This window comes from Rattus norvegicus, chromosome 20 (genome assembly GCF_036323735.1).
Source record: "Rattus norvegicus strain BN/NHsdMcwi chromosome 20, GRCr8, whole genome shotgun sequence".
Lineage (NCBI taxonomy): Eukaryota > Metazoa > Chordata > Mammalia > Rodentia > Muridae > Rattus > Rattus norvegicus.
This window is the reverse complement of record NC_086038.1, coordinates 4856380-4869895: the sequence shown is the minus strand read 5'-3', so window position 1 is coordinate 4869895 and position 13516 is coordinate 4856380. Positions and strand designations below refer to the sequence as shown.

The 13516-nt window shown below is 47.6% G+C and overlaps 3 pseudogenes; all 3 read left to right on the top strand.

Annotated features, from left to right (window-relative positions):
- Positions 741–1024, top strand: LOC224733l-2 (LOC224733l-2 pseudogene; annotated as a pseudogene).
- Positions 6511–6571, top strand: Sacm2l-ps1 (Sacm2l-ps1 pseudogene; annotated as a pseudogene).
- Sacm2l-ps2 (Sacm2l-ps2 pseudogene) lies at positions 6667–7803 on the top strand (annotated as a pseudogene).

Below are 13516 nucleotides of genomic sequence, written 5' to 3'. Positions count from 1 at the left end.
ATTTGTAAAATACAGGTGAGGGGCAGGTACAGGATAGAAGGAGGCCTGTCGGGTTGGGGATTTAGCTCAGTGGTAGAGCGCTTGCCTAGCAAGTGCAAGGCCCTGGGTTCGGTCCCGGCTCCGGAAAAAAAGAAAAGAAAAGAAAAAAAAAAAAAGAAGGAGGCCTGTCCTTGGAGGAGAAGGAAGGGTGGGTGGGAGAGAAGTTTGAAGGAAGAGGAGGAGACTGGGATAGAGAAAAGAGACAGGAGGGAGAGAGAGAGAGAGAGAAGCCATGGCAGGACGATGGAGGCTGACATTAAGATTCCACTCTGTGGGGGCTGGGGATTTAGCTCAGTGGTAGAGCGCTTACCTAGAAGCGCAAGGCCCTGGGTTCGGTCCCCAGCTCCGAAAAAAAGAACCAAAAAAAAAAAAAAAAAAAAAAGATTCCGCTCTGTGTATTTACAGGTCGTTATTAATTTCCTAAGGGATGGATGATACTGGGATTTGTATGTTTAGGTGGGCAATTCTATCTTATCAATTGGGTCAAAGATTATTGTGTTGTGTGTTATTTTATGTGACCATTTGAATGCAGGAAAGTGTGCAGTGGTAGGAGACACTGGGACGCCGAGGAGTTGGGATGTGTTTCTGTCAAGATACCTAGCAGATGTCTTGGGGCACCGCAGTGCAGGACCTACGGGGTAAAAGACAACCCATACTTTTTTTTACTTTTTATATTTTTAAAACAACAGGTGTCCCCTTCCCCCATCTTCCCTCCCACTGCTGACCCTCCAGGTCTCACCTGTTGAGGATGGTAGAGAAGCGTCCCATCCTTGTCCAATGGCGCCACCTGGTGGAAGAAACGGAGAGGACTGAGTCTGAGCCCACGGAGCTGAGGGTAAAGGGGACCCAGGCTGGCTGAGCTGGCCCAGGGCTTCCCTGCTGTCTGTGCTTCTCCAGGGTCTCAGGTCTCATGCTGCCCTGCTCTCATCACACTTACATCCAGAAGAACTTTACATGCTTTCCAGCCGTGGGAAGAAAACGCCCTGTAAGAGAAGAGGCAGGAAGCAGAGCCCTGAGTGCTCAGAGGAGCTGCAAAGCCCCAGAGTAGGTGCAGACTCTGACCTGGACTATGATGTTGATTGTTTGATGTCAGCTACATGCGGGGTTAACTAAAACCCCAAAATGGAGGGCAACATCTGTGAGGCGGTTTTGCTTAAGGTGAAGTGGGAAGGTCAGTTTCTGATCCTTTCCTGTGATGGAGGAAGAGACACCTGTAATCCTGATTATTTGAGTGGAGTCCCTCCCCGTTTCTAATCTGGCCACACCTTCTGCTGGAGGCCTCAGTGAAGACATGGAAGGAATCGCTTGCTCTTTGTCTGCTTGCTCTTGCTCCTGCTCCAGCTCCTGCTGCTTCTGTGGGACATTCCTGCCTGCCTGTCCTTGCTCTGCATAATGACAGCAGACTTACATTTATTTATGGAGGCCTAGGCTTCATGCTGGGCCTGTCCCAGCTTCTCCTAACTCAGTTATCCCATTTACACCATCCTAAGTTCTGCCATGTGGCTGCTCACCTCTCCTCAGATTCACACATCCCGACCCCTCTGAGTCTGGGTGGCGACTCCCCCATGCTTCTCTCTTCCCAGAGTTCCTCCCTCTGACCACAATCCTGCCCTCAGCTCTCCTTGGCTATAGGACATAGGCTTTGTATCTCATCCTTCAGAAGGTGCTTTAGGTAGGCAGGGTAGGACGGAGAGGCTTCCTCACACAGGGCACAACGACATTATCTCAACATTGTCCCTGTTAGTCCTATAAAAGGCAAATCTTTCTCTGACATCATCAACTATACACAGTGAGGACACGGGTAAAAACATAATTATAAAGAGTTAACAATTATTCTTCATTAAGAATTATTATGTATTTATTTGATTATTTAATTAAGAGGGATTAATTTTACAAATAAGAATTTTAATTAATTCTTAATTTTAAAAATATAAGAATCACACTCATAACGTCTAGTTCCTTTGTATCTGCCAACCATTGAGAAACTATTATCTTTCCTGTGAATCCAAAGTCCTATCTGTCCTGAGTCCAAAGTTCTTTGCCTAATTCCCTTTCCATTGTAATTTGATGTTATCCACCTGAAAATATCTTCCTAGACATAAATCATTTTCTTAAATCTTAAACAGCTTACAGTTACTGTGAGACTGTAGCTATCCAGTCTTCCTCCCCGTCAGTGACCTGAGAAGGATAAATGTTCCCTGAGAAATCAGGAAGTGCAGAGTAAGCAGCTTCAAAAGCTGCAGAAATGGCAGACATTGCTGGCTGCCTGGACAGCCACCCAAGATTCTCCTGCAGTGCTGAGGCATCCAGCTTCAGGCTGCTGGCCCAGTGTATGGTGGACATCTTTGTGGAGCAGCGATATTGAAGGACTCCCCGACTTGTCTTGGCAAAGCTCACAGTCATCTTCCTCTGTGTTCTGCTTGTCCCCTGTTAGGACAGCATGCAGTCTGCAGGTGAAACGTGGGCAGGTTTTGGCTGGTGCCCAGCTTTGCCACATTTGAAGCAAACTCCATATGGAGGTTCCTCGATGCCCTCCATCCTCTCTGAACTAGAATGTGGTGCAGCCAGGCGCATTCGTGCCTCACTGTTACGGAAAGCCTTGTGTTCATAAAACATTCTGAATGCCATATCCTGTAGACGTCTGAGATTTCAAAGACTCCCTATCTATCTCTAGTTTATCAAAATAGGCAAATGTTGCTTGTTTCCATATATCTACTATCTGATCGACTTTGGAAACATTTAGTTTTAGATTGGAGGAGACTGGAACTGAAGAGAAGAGAGAGGCAGCCGAGAGAACATGGAGACAGATGTTAAGATTCCTCTCTGCACATCTACAGGTTGTTATGAATATTCTTAAGGGATGGATGTGTACAAGCCTTTGTATATCTAGGTGGGCAATTATATCTTATCAATTGGATCAGAGGTCATTGTATTGTGTGTTCTTTCATGTGGCGATTTAAGTTCAAGTTCAAGCGAGTATGTGGTGGCTGGAGACACTGGGCACAATATATATATTTTAAGACTGTGTTTCTGTAGTGCGGTTTGTCTTGTGCACCTGACTCTTAAAAAGGTTCCCAGTTTCTACTCAGCTGGCCCTTTAGAATTCTTAGCTGTTAGAACTGCTTGACACTGGGACCTTAACTTCGTTGCCTCCTGAATTTCTAGGAACAGGATAGTTCATTAAAAAGCCGGCTGAGGCTGAGGCTGAGGCTGAGGCTGAGGCTGAGGAGTGGACGAGCAGAGTGAGAGGAGAAGCAGTTGGTGCAGAAGACATAGTTGGGAGACAGTGGAGCCAGGAGGAGCTGACAGAGCAGAGAGGCCGAACAGCTGTCACAGTCTGGAGCTGCTGTCATTGGGAAAACTGGGAGAAGGGACTGTTTAAGTGCAGTGATAGGGAATTGAGGGAGGAAGGGTTGAAAGAAACATTAGAAGGGGCTGGGCTGGAAGACGGGAAGAATTGTTGGAAAGGAATTAGATTGACAGGTCTCTCTGTCTCTCTGTCTCTCTGTCTCTGTCTCTCTCTCTCTCTGTGTCTGTCTGTCTGTCTTTCTCTCTCTCTCTCTCTCTCTCTCTCTCTCTCTCTCTACCTTCCTTCTTTCCTCTCTAGTCATAGGGGGTGAAACAAGGAGGATAAAGGGTGGGGAAAAAAAGAACCAACAAAGTAACAAACACCAGCTACATGTCTCTCCCTGTAGCCCTGGCTGCCCTGGGACTCACTCTGTACCCAAGGCTGGTCTCCAACTCAGAGATCTGCCTGATTCTGGGTTTGCACAACCAAGGCTCAGGAAATATTCTTTTTTTTTTTTTTTTTGGTTCTTTTTTTTTTCGGAGTTGGGGACTGAACCCAGGGCCTTGCGCTTCCTAGGCAAGCGCTCTACCGCTGAGCTAAATCCCCAACCCCAGGAAATATTCTTAATCAAATCACCACAGAAGCCTAATGAATATTTCTTTGATCATGTAATTGGGAAAATTGTCAAGAAATGAGAGAAATGCTACATACTAGTGACAAAAGAGCATCTCGTCCCATGAATCAGTTTCTAACCTTCAGACAGTTTGCAGATGCAGAACTCCTTGAATGAATGAATGGCCAGGTGACCCTGAGTAAGTCCCTTATAAAATATCTAAAATGTATTCTGCTAGCCTTTCTCCAGTCCTTTCCTAGTGGGACCTACTGGTTTTCACCAGGGTAACCATACACTGGGGAAAGAAATAATCAGACTTACCAGGCTCTATTGCATATTGATCCAAATTAATGCTCATCCCAGGAGATCCCAGGTGCCTGGTGCCAGAACTTTTGTAGAAGACAGAAGTGGAATGAGAACCAAGCTCTCATAAAGGATCTTATTCATAGGAAAGGGTTGGGAATGGGGTCTCAGAAGCCATGAAAGGGCTAGAGGAGTTCCTGGGTTAGAGTTGCAAGTTACAGGCGTCTCTAACATGAGAGGGTCGGAGAGGGCAGGAAGAGTCACAGTAGCCCAGCAGGGCCTAAGGAAGTTGCAGGGTTACAGGTCTGAATGTGGAGGGATGGAGGGAGGACCAGAAAAGTCAGAGTAGCCCTGCAGGGCCTAAGGAAACTGCACTGAAACCCACAAGGGCCTAGAGGAGCTGTGGGAGAGGCAGCTCTGAAGGGAAGGTGAGCAAAGGGCAGGTAGGGGGCGCCATGGCCCAGAACACCTAAGGGAACTGCAGAGTGGCAGCTCCAATGGTGGGAGAATGGGGCCAGCTGAAGAGGGTCAGCCTTAAAGACTGAGGTAGCAGTGAAGACAAATACTTGTGACCAATGAAGCATTGCACAACCAGCTATGCATGTCCACCATCACTGTCCATGGCGTCCTGTTACACTCCCTCCAAAATTCCCGTGTCCTCCCACAGCTCAGGAAAACACCATGTGAATCTGTCTTACCAAACTCCATGTGTGTCTGTATCAGTTAACATATCTAAAACTTCCGCTCCAATCTGCCAATTTGCCGAGTCCACAGAATTGGTAGGAAGCCTCCAGAATACCATTGCCTCTGCCATTGGCAGAGGGAATGAAGGAAATGACTGATTATTCATAAGGAGTGTGTTAGGAGCCTCAGATGTTCCTGAAACCCACTATGTTAACAGTTAATGTTTAAAGAAAAAAATTCTTTAACCTGGCAACAAGCCAAGGCATTTATAAAGAAATGTCCTACTTGTTTTTTGTACAACCAAACTCCATTGCACACTAGAAGTAACTCTAAGGGCACCGACAAAGTAAATAAAAAATGGAATCTGGCAGATAGATATGTTTCAGTTTGCAGAATTTGGAAGCCTAAGGCTTGCACCACACCATTGACACATACTCAGGCTTCCAATGGGCAAATGGTTTGAGTTCTGAAAAGGCTGGCTCTGTAATTACATATTTACTGGAAGGCATGGCTCTGGTGGGAATAGGTGTACAAACTAGGACCGACAGTGCCCTGCATACGTCTCCAGTAAGATGCAGCAATTCTTCCCTCATTACAAAGCACATTACAGCTACACCACACAATTCTGCAGGGCAAACAGTAGAAAAGACCCAATTACACCTTAAAGAACACACCTATAAGACAAAAAGAGACAATAAAGGCCCCAGGGGTAGAATACAGTGTGCTCCATTAACTTTGGATTTTCTGATCATTAACAGGAGAGGAACAACAGCTACCAAGAGACAATGAATCAAGGGAAAAACTGTGGAATTAAATCACCCTATATACTACAAGGATGTGTTAACATCAGAATGGAAGTCAGCACATCTATGGTGTTGGGGATGCTGATTTGTTTATATTTACACAGGACACAAAAAGCTCTAGATTGCATCAAAAGTCATAAAGCTCAGGGTTGACCCAGGAGGTCCTCTGAAAACCATGGCCACTGACCCAGAATGAGCAAAGGAGAGAGCCTGACCAGCCACTGCCCTCCCCTGTCAGCCAGAAAAGTCCAGACAAGAAATGTTCAGCTCCTAACCACTGACAGGCCCATGTCACAGAATATTTTATACATAGAAAACCTAATGGTTAGCAAAATATAAAATCCTCAGTAGATACCACATTTGGCAGATCCAGGATATGTGTCTTGGTGTGGTTTGGGTGCCTCTGAATTCCCCACAGATAAGAAGGCTGAAGAAGGGAAAGACCCTGCTTATTTTAAGGCAAGGTGCTTGGGAGAGGTCCTGTGGTCCTTGCTCTATGACCTGAGGCAAGGTCAGCAGGTGGCCTTGTGCTACCTTCCACCTGAAAGGTGAAATATTGGGGCCTCTAGTGGCTTGCCCTGGACAACCCCCAACCCCAACTCCCACGGCAGTGACATGGTTCAGCAAAGGGAAGAATTAAATACTTTTTATAAGTAATTGGACTTTTGGAAGATCTCTCTCTCTCTCTCTCTCTCTCTCTCTCTCTCTCTCTCTGTTAGCTTTGAAGAGCCTTTATGGAATGGGATTTTCTTTTAGGACTTGCAGGAATGACAGAGAGGCAGCTTAGAAGCAAAATAAAACTGTAGCTATTTATGTATGCGTGTGCATGCACTATAGCCCTGTGTGTGTGTGTGAGTGTGTGTGTGTGTGTGTGTGTGTGTGTGTGTGTGTGCACACCGAAACAACCAGTCCTGCTTTGCAGGGGCCTGTGTGTGTGTGCTGGGACGTGTCCTCTCTTTGTCCCTGGGCCTCTGAACTCTCCGGCGTCTCTTTATTGTAGACCCAGTCAGTTCCTGGTGGGCAGCAAGAGGGTGGGGTCGAAGCCCGAGGACTGTTGGTGCTTCTGGCCCAGGGGTGGCATAGCTGCTCAGGTGAGGACTGTTTGTACCTCTCCAGGAGGGTGGCACATGCCACAGGCCTGGGAATGTGATAGCTTTGTGCACTGTCTTGAGGGCTACCATGGGAAAGATCCACACAGACTCTGAGATTGTCTGTGTTGTCCTCTAAGTGGCTGTCACAGCTCCTTTGAGAGTGGAGGGCCTGTAATACCTGCACCCATGTGTCGAGGCAGGGGTGGACCTGGTTCCAAAACAGACCTTGTCATGTCCATGTGACCCAGACCCTTCCCACTGCCCTCTGCCCCACCTCTGTATGGAGTTTCCAGAGCAGTGGTTCTCAACCTTCCTGAGACCCTTTAATACAGTTCTTCATGGTAACCCCCACATAAATTATTTTCATTGTTACTTAATAACTATAACTTTGCTACTGTTAAGAATAGTAATAGAAACATCTGTGTTTTCTGATGGTCTTAAGCAACCCCTGTGAAAGGATGCTTTGGCCCCCAAAGGGGTCATGACCCACAGGTTCTAGAGTGAAGGAACATCCTTGACCAAGTTGTTTGATTTTGGGGACAGGGTTTCTCTGTGTAGCCCCAGGTGTCCTGGAATTCACTCTGTAGTCCAGGCTGGCCTCAAACTCAGAGATCCTCCTGCCTCTGCCTCTCAAGGGCTAGGACTAAAGGTGTTAACCACCATCACCTGGAACCTTGACCAAGTCGTAAACAGAAGCCAGGCTGGTTTGTAGACCTGCAGTCCTGGTTAATTGGGAGCCCGAGGCACTGGTGGGAAAGGCTGCTTCAGTTACAGAATAAGCCCAAGGCCAGCCTGAATCCCATCCTGAAAGTAAAGAGCTGGGACATAGGTGAGTGCCAGGAAGCAGTCCCCACGTCCCATCTACAGCATGGGAGGAAACTTCAGGTGAAAGAAGCTGTCAGGAAAAGAAAGGGTAATTTGAGGTTCTTTCCTTTACCCCAGACACCCCAGGGCTATACTGGGCGGGGGACCCTTAGCTCACTGAGACCTGGCCCTGGGAATCCATGCTGCTTTCTCACTTGTCACAACTTTCCCACCTCCCCCACCACCCCCTCCAGGTGCCAGTTCTGGGGCTCCCAGGATCCTGGGTTCACCTCACAGCCCTGGGTGTTCTGGAACTTGCTATGTGGTGGAACAATGCAGAGATCCGCCCTCATGAGGACTGGGATTGAAGGCATTTAATCCTAAAGAATCCCGGAACCCTTTCATGGGGTGGGTCCCATCAACCTCAGCAGGTGTGCAGCTCAGTGAGGACAGGGTCAGGAGGTGGGAGCTCACATCCAGGGCCACAGCAACAACAAAAGAAAGAGAAACTAACGCTCTGATGCGGGGACTGTGCAGGGGATATCCGGTTCCTTACTGTGGCCCTTGTTCAGTGTGACCCGGACAGCTTCGGGGACATTGGAAGCCTCAGACCAGCAAGCAGTTCCTGCAGTCTGGAGGGACTTTTGGCACAGTCCAGTCAGTCCCCAGGACTCTTGGGAGCTGCGATACCGCTCATAGCCGCCAGGCGGCAGCAGAACACACGAGTAGGAGCCTGTCCAGGTCTGGATCACCTAAGTGGCTGGGAGCTTTGAAAGCTGGGGAAGGCTCTTCATACTGAAGCAGCCAGGAATTTCCACTTCAGCCCCAAATCCTCTGTTTTGTGGCTTTCACTGATCCTTATGATCTTCGGGCTGAAACACAGATTGCACCTCTGGCTCCTCCCCTGAACACACACACACACACACACACACACACACACACACACACACACACACACACACACACACACACACACACACACACCTGACACTTGGCATGCTGAGGTGAGGCAGGAGGATCGAGAATTCAAGTTCCAGACAGGAGAAATGACTCAGAGGTTGAGAGCACCAACTGGTTTTCCACAGGTCCTGAGTTGAATGCTCAGGAATCTGGCGCCCTCTTGTGGCAGTCAGGCATGTGTGCAGGCAAAACGTGTACATAATAAATAAATCTTAAACAGAGAATTCAAGGTCACCCTGAGCTACAAGACATAACAACAAAAACAGCATAATTGGGCGAACACACAGGCTGCATAGACCAGTAACATCACGGGCCACTCTGTAGGGGGAGTCGTGTCGATTTTTCCCTTCCATTGCTGAATCTCTAAGACCAGTGTATAAATCTAGTGCAGGGGACCCTAGAGCCCTGCAGTAGGGTTGGTAGGTGTTCCTCCATGCGGTAGTGTCCCCAATATTGTTCAAGGATCTCTTTCTTTAACGAAATCATATTTCCCTCCTCCTTTTCGTTCTTTTAAAAAATATATTTCTGTATAAGGGTATTTTTCCTCCATGTATGTCTGTGCACAACATGCATGGAGCACCCCAAGCCGCCAGCAGATGGCGCCCTATCCCCTCTGAGGCTGGAGTTACAAGTCGGTGAGAGCTGGGAACTGAACCCAGGTCCTGTGGAACAGCAATAGCATTCTTCACCTCTGAACAACCTCTCCAGCTCCACGAATTTACTCAGCATATTTTTATGCCTTGGCTCTGTGATTCTTTTCTCTGCAGCACAGGGCCGCACTCAGGTATCAGCCACCCAACTACCCTGCAGAGACAGTCTGTACAGGAGAAGCCCTGGGTTCCTCAGGGTCACAGAGTCCAAGAGAAGGAGCTTCCCAACCTGTCCCCACAGTGTTCAGTCTGATGTCCTCCAGCACCAAGCAAGGACTGGTAACATAACTCACACATGGATCCTTCCAGATGCCCTGTGTGGGCTTCGAGTTTTCAAAACCTACTTTAATAAGCTTACTTAAATATTTTAACCTCTCTTCTAGCCTACCACCCACCAGAGGTAGTAGAGAGGAAAGGTTAACAGATGTGCATCTGTCCTGAAATAGTTCTTTGGTGTGAATCCAATCTGCGTGGTCAGGATACCAGCACTGAGCTCACACGGGTCAGCATTGGCAGTTCAATCCAGAAGTAACTTTGAGGCTCTACCCATCGGCCTGAGTCTGCAGAAGCAGGAAGAAGCTGCCGGGACACCACCAGAAGTTCTTTGGTTTGTTTCTCTCTACAAAGTCATGGCAAATGATCAGGGAAGAAGGCATCAGCGTCGTCAGAGAAGAGCGGCTTCAGCAAAGTCCAACGACGACCCACAAAGAGTGGCGAGGGGAACCAAAGCCACACAGTGTCGTCCGTGGTCTGTTGGGTTATAACTAGACCCTTTCCCAACACCACTAGTTCTCTCAAGAGGACATCTCTCAAGCTCTAGCAAAACATTCCATGCCCCTTTCCAGGCAGCTTCCAGAAAAACACCACGTGTCTGCTTCAGCAAAAAACATCCTCTCCTAAGACAGTTTCCAGGAAAAACATCGAAGGACACAACCGAGTCTCCAAAGAAACCAGAAATTTCCATTTCAGGCCTGGTTCTCCTAGATTAGGTCCTCAGATCAGTTGGCTGTGCTGCCAAAGTGTTGTTTGTTTCTTTCTTTTCTTTACTTATTGTTAAAGATTTATTTATTTATTCTATATAAGTCCACTGTAGCTCTCTTCAGACACACAGAAGAGGGCATCAGATCGCATTACAGGTGGTTGAGAGCCACCATGTGGTTGCTGGGATTTGAACTCAGGACCTCTGGACGAGCAGTCAGTTTTCTTAACCACTGAGCCATCTCTCCAGCCCACCAAAGTGTTTCTTGTACTCCACCCATGTCTGTTGTTAATAGGTAGGCTCTAATTCCATCTTTAACCCAAGCTTTAGTATGGGATTTTGAAATAACAGAAAACCCTTGTCTGCTGACTCTGTTTCAAACATTGGGAATGTGGTTCAGTGACTAGAGTGCCCCCCCTTGTACACCACAGGTCCCAGGTTCAATTCCTCAAGACCTCCAAAAACAGGGCAGGGGCACCCAGGCTGGGATGGTGAGGTGACCCATGTGGCAGGGCTTGCCACCAAGTCCGACCACCTGAGTTCAGTCCCCCAGAACCCACATGGAAAGAGAGAACTGGCTCCCCAAGGCTATATTCAGACTCCCTCCACCCCCCAACACAACCACCACTGGGGATTGCCCTGATTCACACACAATGCACACACACACAAACACACACACACACCACACAGCAATAGTGTAAACACGTAACACATAAAATATTGAAAATGCCCATGGTTGTCCTTGCACAGGTTGCCCTTTAATCCTTCTGTCACCTTCTCATCACAACGTGGGTTTTGGACACAGGAAAATTCCCCACTGAAAAGTGTGGAGGCAAATAGGACACAACTTACACACGTGTGTTTCTGTGTCCTTGAACACGAAACAGTTATGGTATAATTATAAAGCTCATGACCAGTTCCAGAAAGTTCCCACTCCATGCGGATTTGCGTACTCTAGCTGTTTCTCTGTTGCCGCAGATCACCCAGGGGAGTGTGTTAGCAGAGGGACCAAGACTTTGATTTCAGGTAGAGAACGGTTCGGCGTGACAGACACAAACTCGAGGTGTGTGCTGCTGCAAAACGCTTTACTTCTTGGCATAGATTTAAGCAGTTAGAACAGGTACCTCATAATTGGCAGTCGTCCAGCTCTTATTCATTACCCCATCAAATGTCACTTGCAAAGAGGAAAGCTAACCATACAGTCTAGGAAACAATTCTCAGCTGCAAACAATAGTTTAGAACACTGCAGTTATACTGCCAGACTTGTGGGCACCAGGTATGCACTCATCATTTACCTTTGTCATAATAAAGTTTAAACTCTTTATTTATGGCCCTTCAGAATAGTAAGGAAACTTTTGTAACCATAGTTAACTCTTGATAAGTTTGTTCAATTTGTTGGAACTTGTCTATGGTCTTTCTTAAAAAATCATCACTATTTTGAATCATGCTAAACAAAACTTTTCCAAAAGGGGGAAAAGGCTATTCTGGAACAGTCATGTTGTTAGTAACTGCAATTAATTTCTCTCCTATTTGCTGGGAACTAATGGGTGCAGCAGTTGCATTCATCACAGTTGTTGAGTTCATCAGGATCATCATGTTGTGAGACGTTTCCGTCTCTGAACTTTCAGTTCCTGAGACATCTAAAGGTACATGACCATCTTCCCACACTGCTATATTCTTAAAATCAGATATTGTTGACAGCTTAAAGTTGCTAAGATCACCAAGGCTAGAACACAGAAGGCACCTCCACTGCAAGCATAGACCCTAGTCATCATCTTTTTGTAGGGAGACTGCCAGGGGCCTCCAGGAGGCCAAGCCATTCCAGGCACAGGCCTCTGTTCTGGATAGAAACGAAGCACAAGAGCTTCATCACACGGACTCCACTGGAGTGGGTGTGGCACTCTGTCAGCCGCTTTCACACGCTGTCCCCTTGGCGGGCTGTTACCACGCCTGACACACACATCCCATTCCTCGGTCTGTGCTAGGGTGGCCCCACACCACGCTAGCCCCAAGCATTCCATAGCCTAGCACAGCTTCCTGTCAGGGACTCTGCTCACTCTCCCAACAACCCAGTGAGATCACCACTCAACAGACTGCAACCCAACACCCAGGTTTATGTGTTAAACACTCAATGTACAATGCATCCACACAATTAACTCACATCTGATTGATAAGGATACAATCTGCCCATGTAGACAAGATAAATCTGCCTATAGAAATCCATCCCTAAAGAAATATTCATAACAACCTGTGTCTACATAGAGATGTGTGGTGAGGATCATTTAAGTCTGCCTCCATGTTGCTTCTCCCTTTCTGCTCCCCCCTCTCCTTCTAAAACCTGTTTTAGCTCCCTTTCTTCTTGTCCAGTGACAGGCCTCTTTGATCTTGTGTCTGCCTTCACCTCCATAAGGACATCAACCTACACGAAACCAGCATGGTTCCTTCTTATTGCACTGATTTAATTGTGATGTGTAGGGCTGTGCGTGTCACGACGCCCACGTGTGAGGCTCAGAGGATAACTTAGGGGACTCAGGTCACTCCACTCGCCATGTGGCTTCTGTGGATCAAACCCAGGGAGCAGAGCTTGGTGGCAAGCACCTTTACACTCTGAGCCCTCTCGATGGTCCCCTTGGAAATCATTGGGTTCGAAGGTTTCCTTTGGAAAGTTCCTTCCTTCCTGGACTTGACTCATACAAGAGATGTCCACCATGACATTAGAAAAAGTATTTATTGGCCAGATAGGTACCAGCTTTGCCTTGGGTGACTCTGGAGAACCAAGCCTTCCGGCCCAGGCCCCACCTGTGGCAGTGTCAGCCCGCTATGGCTGGGAGAGGCCAAAGCCTCAATCCAGACTCCATTTTAGAGAACTTGAACTCAGGCAAACTAACAGGCTGGTGCCTAGCGTTAGTTTCCAAGTGACCTCCCAACAAAACTCGAGCCTAGCCCCAGTCCCTAGGCAACCCCCATTAGGACTTGTGTCTCCAGGTTACACCCCCGACAAACCTGCATCCCCCGGTTACAAGCCCATCCCCTGTCCAACGACCACCAATGCAGAGGGAAGCAGAAGTTAAGTTTATGAGTCCCAGCACCAGCCAATGATGTCAAAGGCCGTAGTAACTTCCCAATTAGACGCTTGCACACTTCCCCCACACTTACTGCTTACTTATTGGGGATACAGTGAGCCCCAGGGCTCCTCTTCACCAAAACTGTCCTACAGGACACAGTGTGCTGGCTTGAGCTGGTTCAAAGAAGAAGGCCCTACTGTGATTACCTCAGATCAGCTCCTGTCTGGATTTGGGGG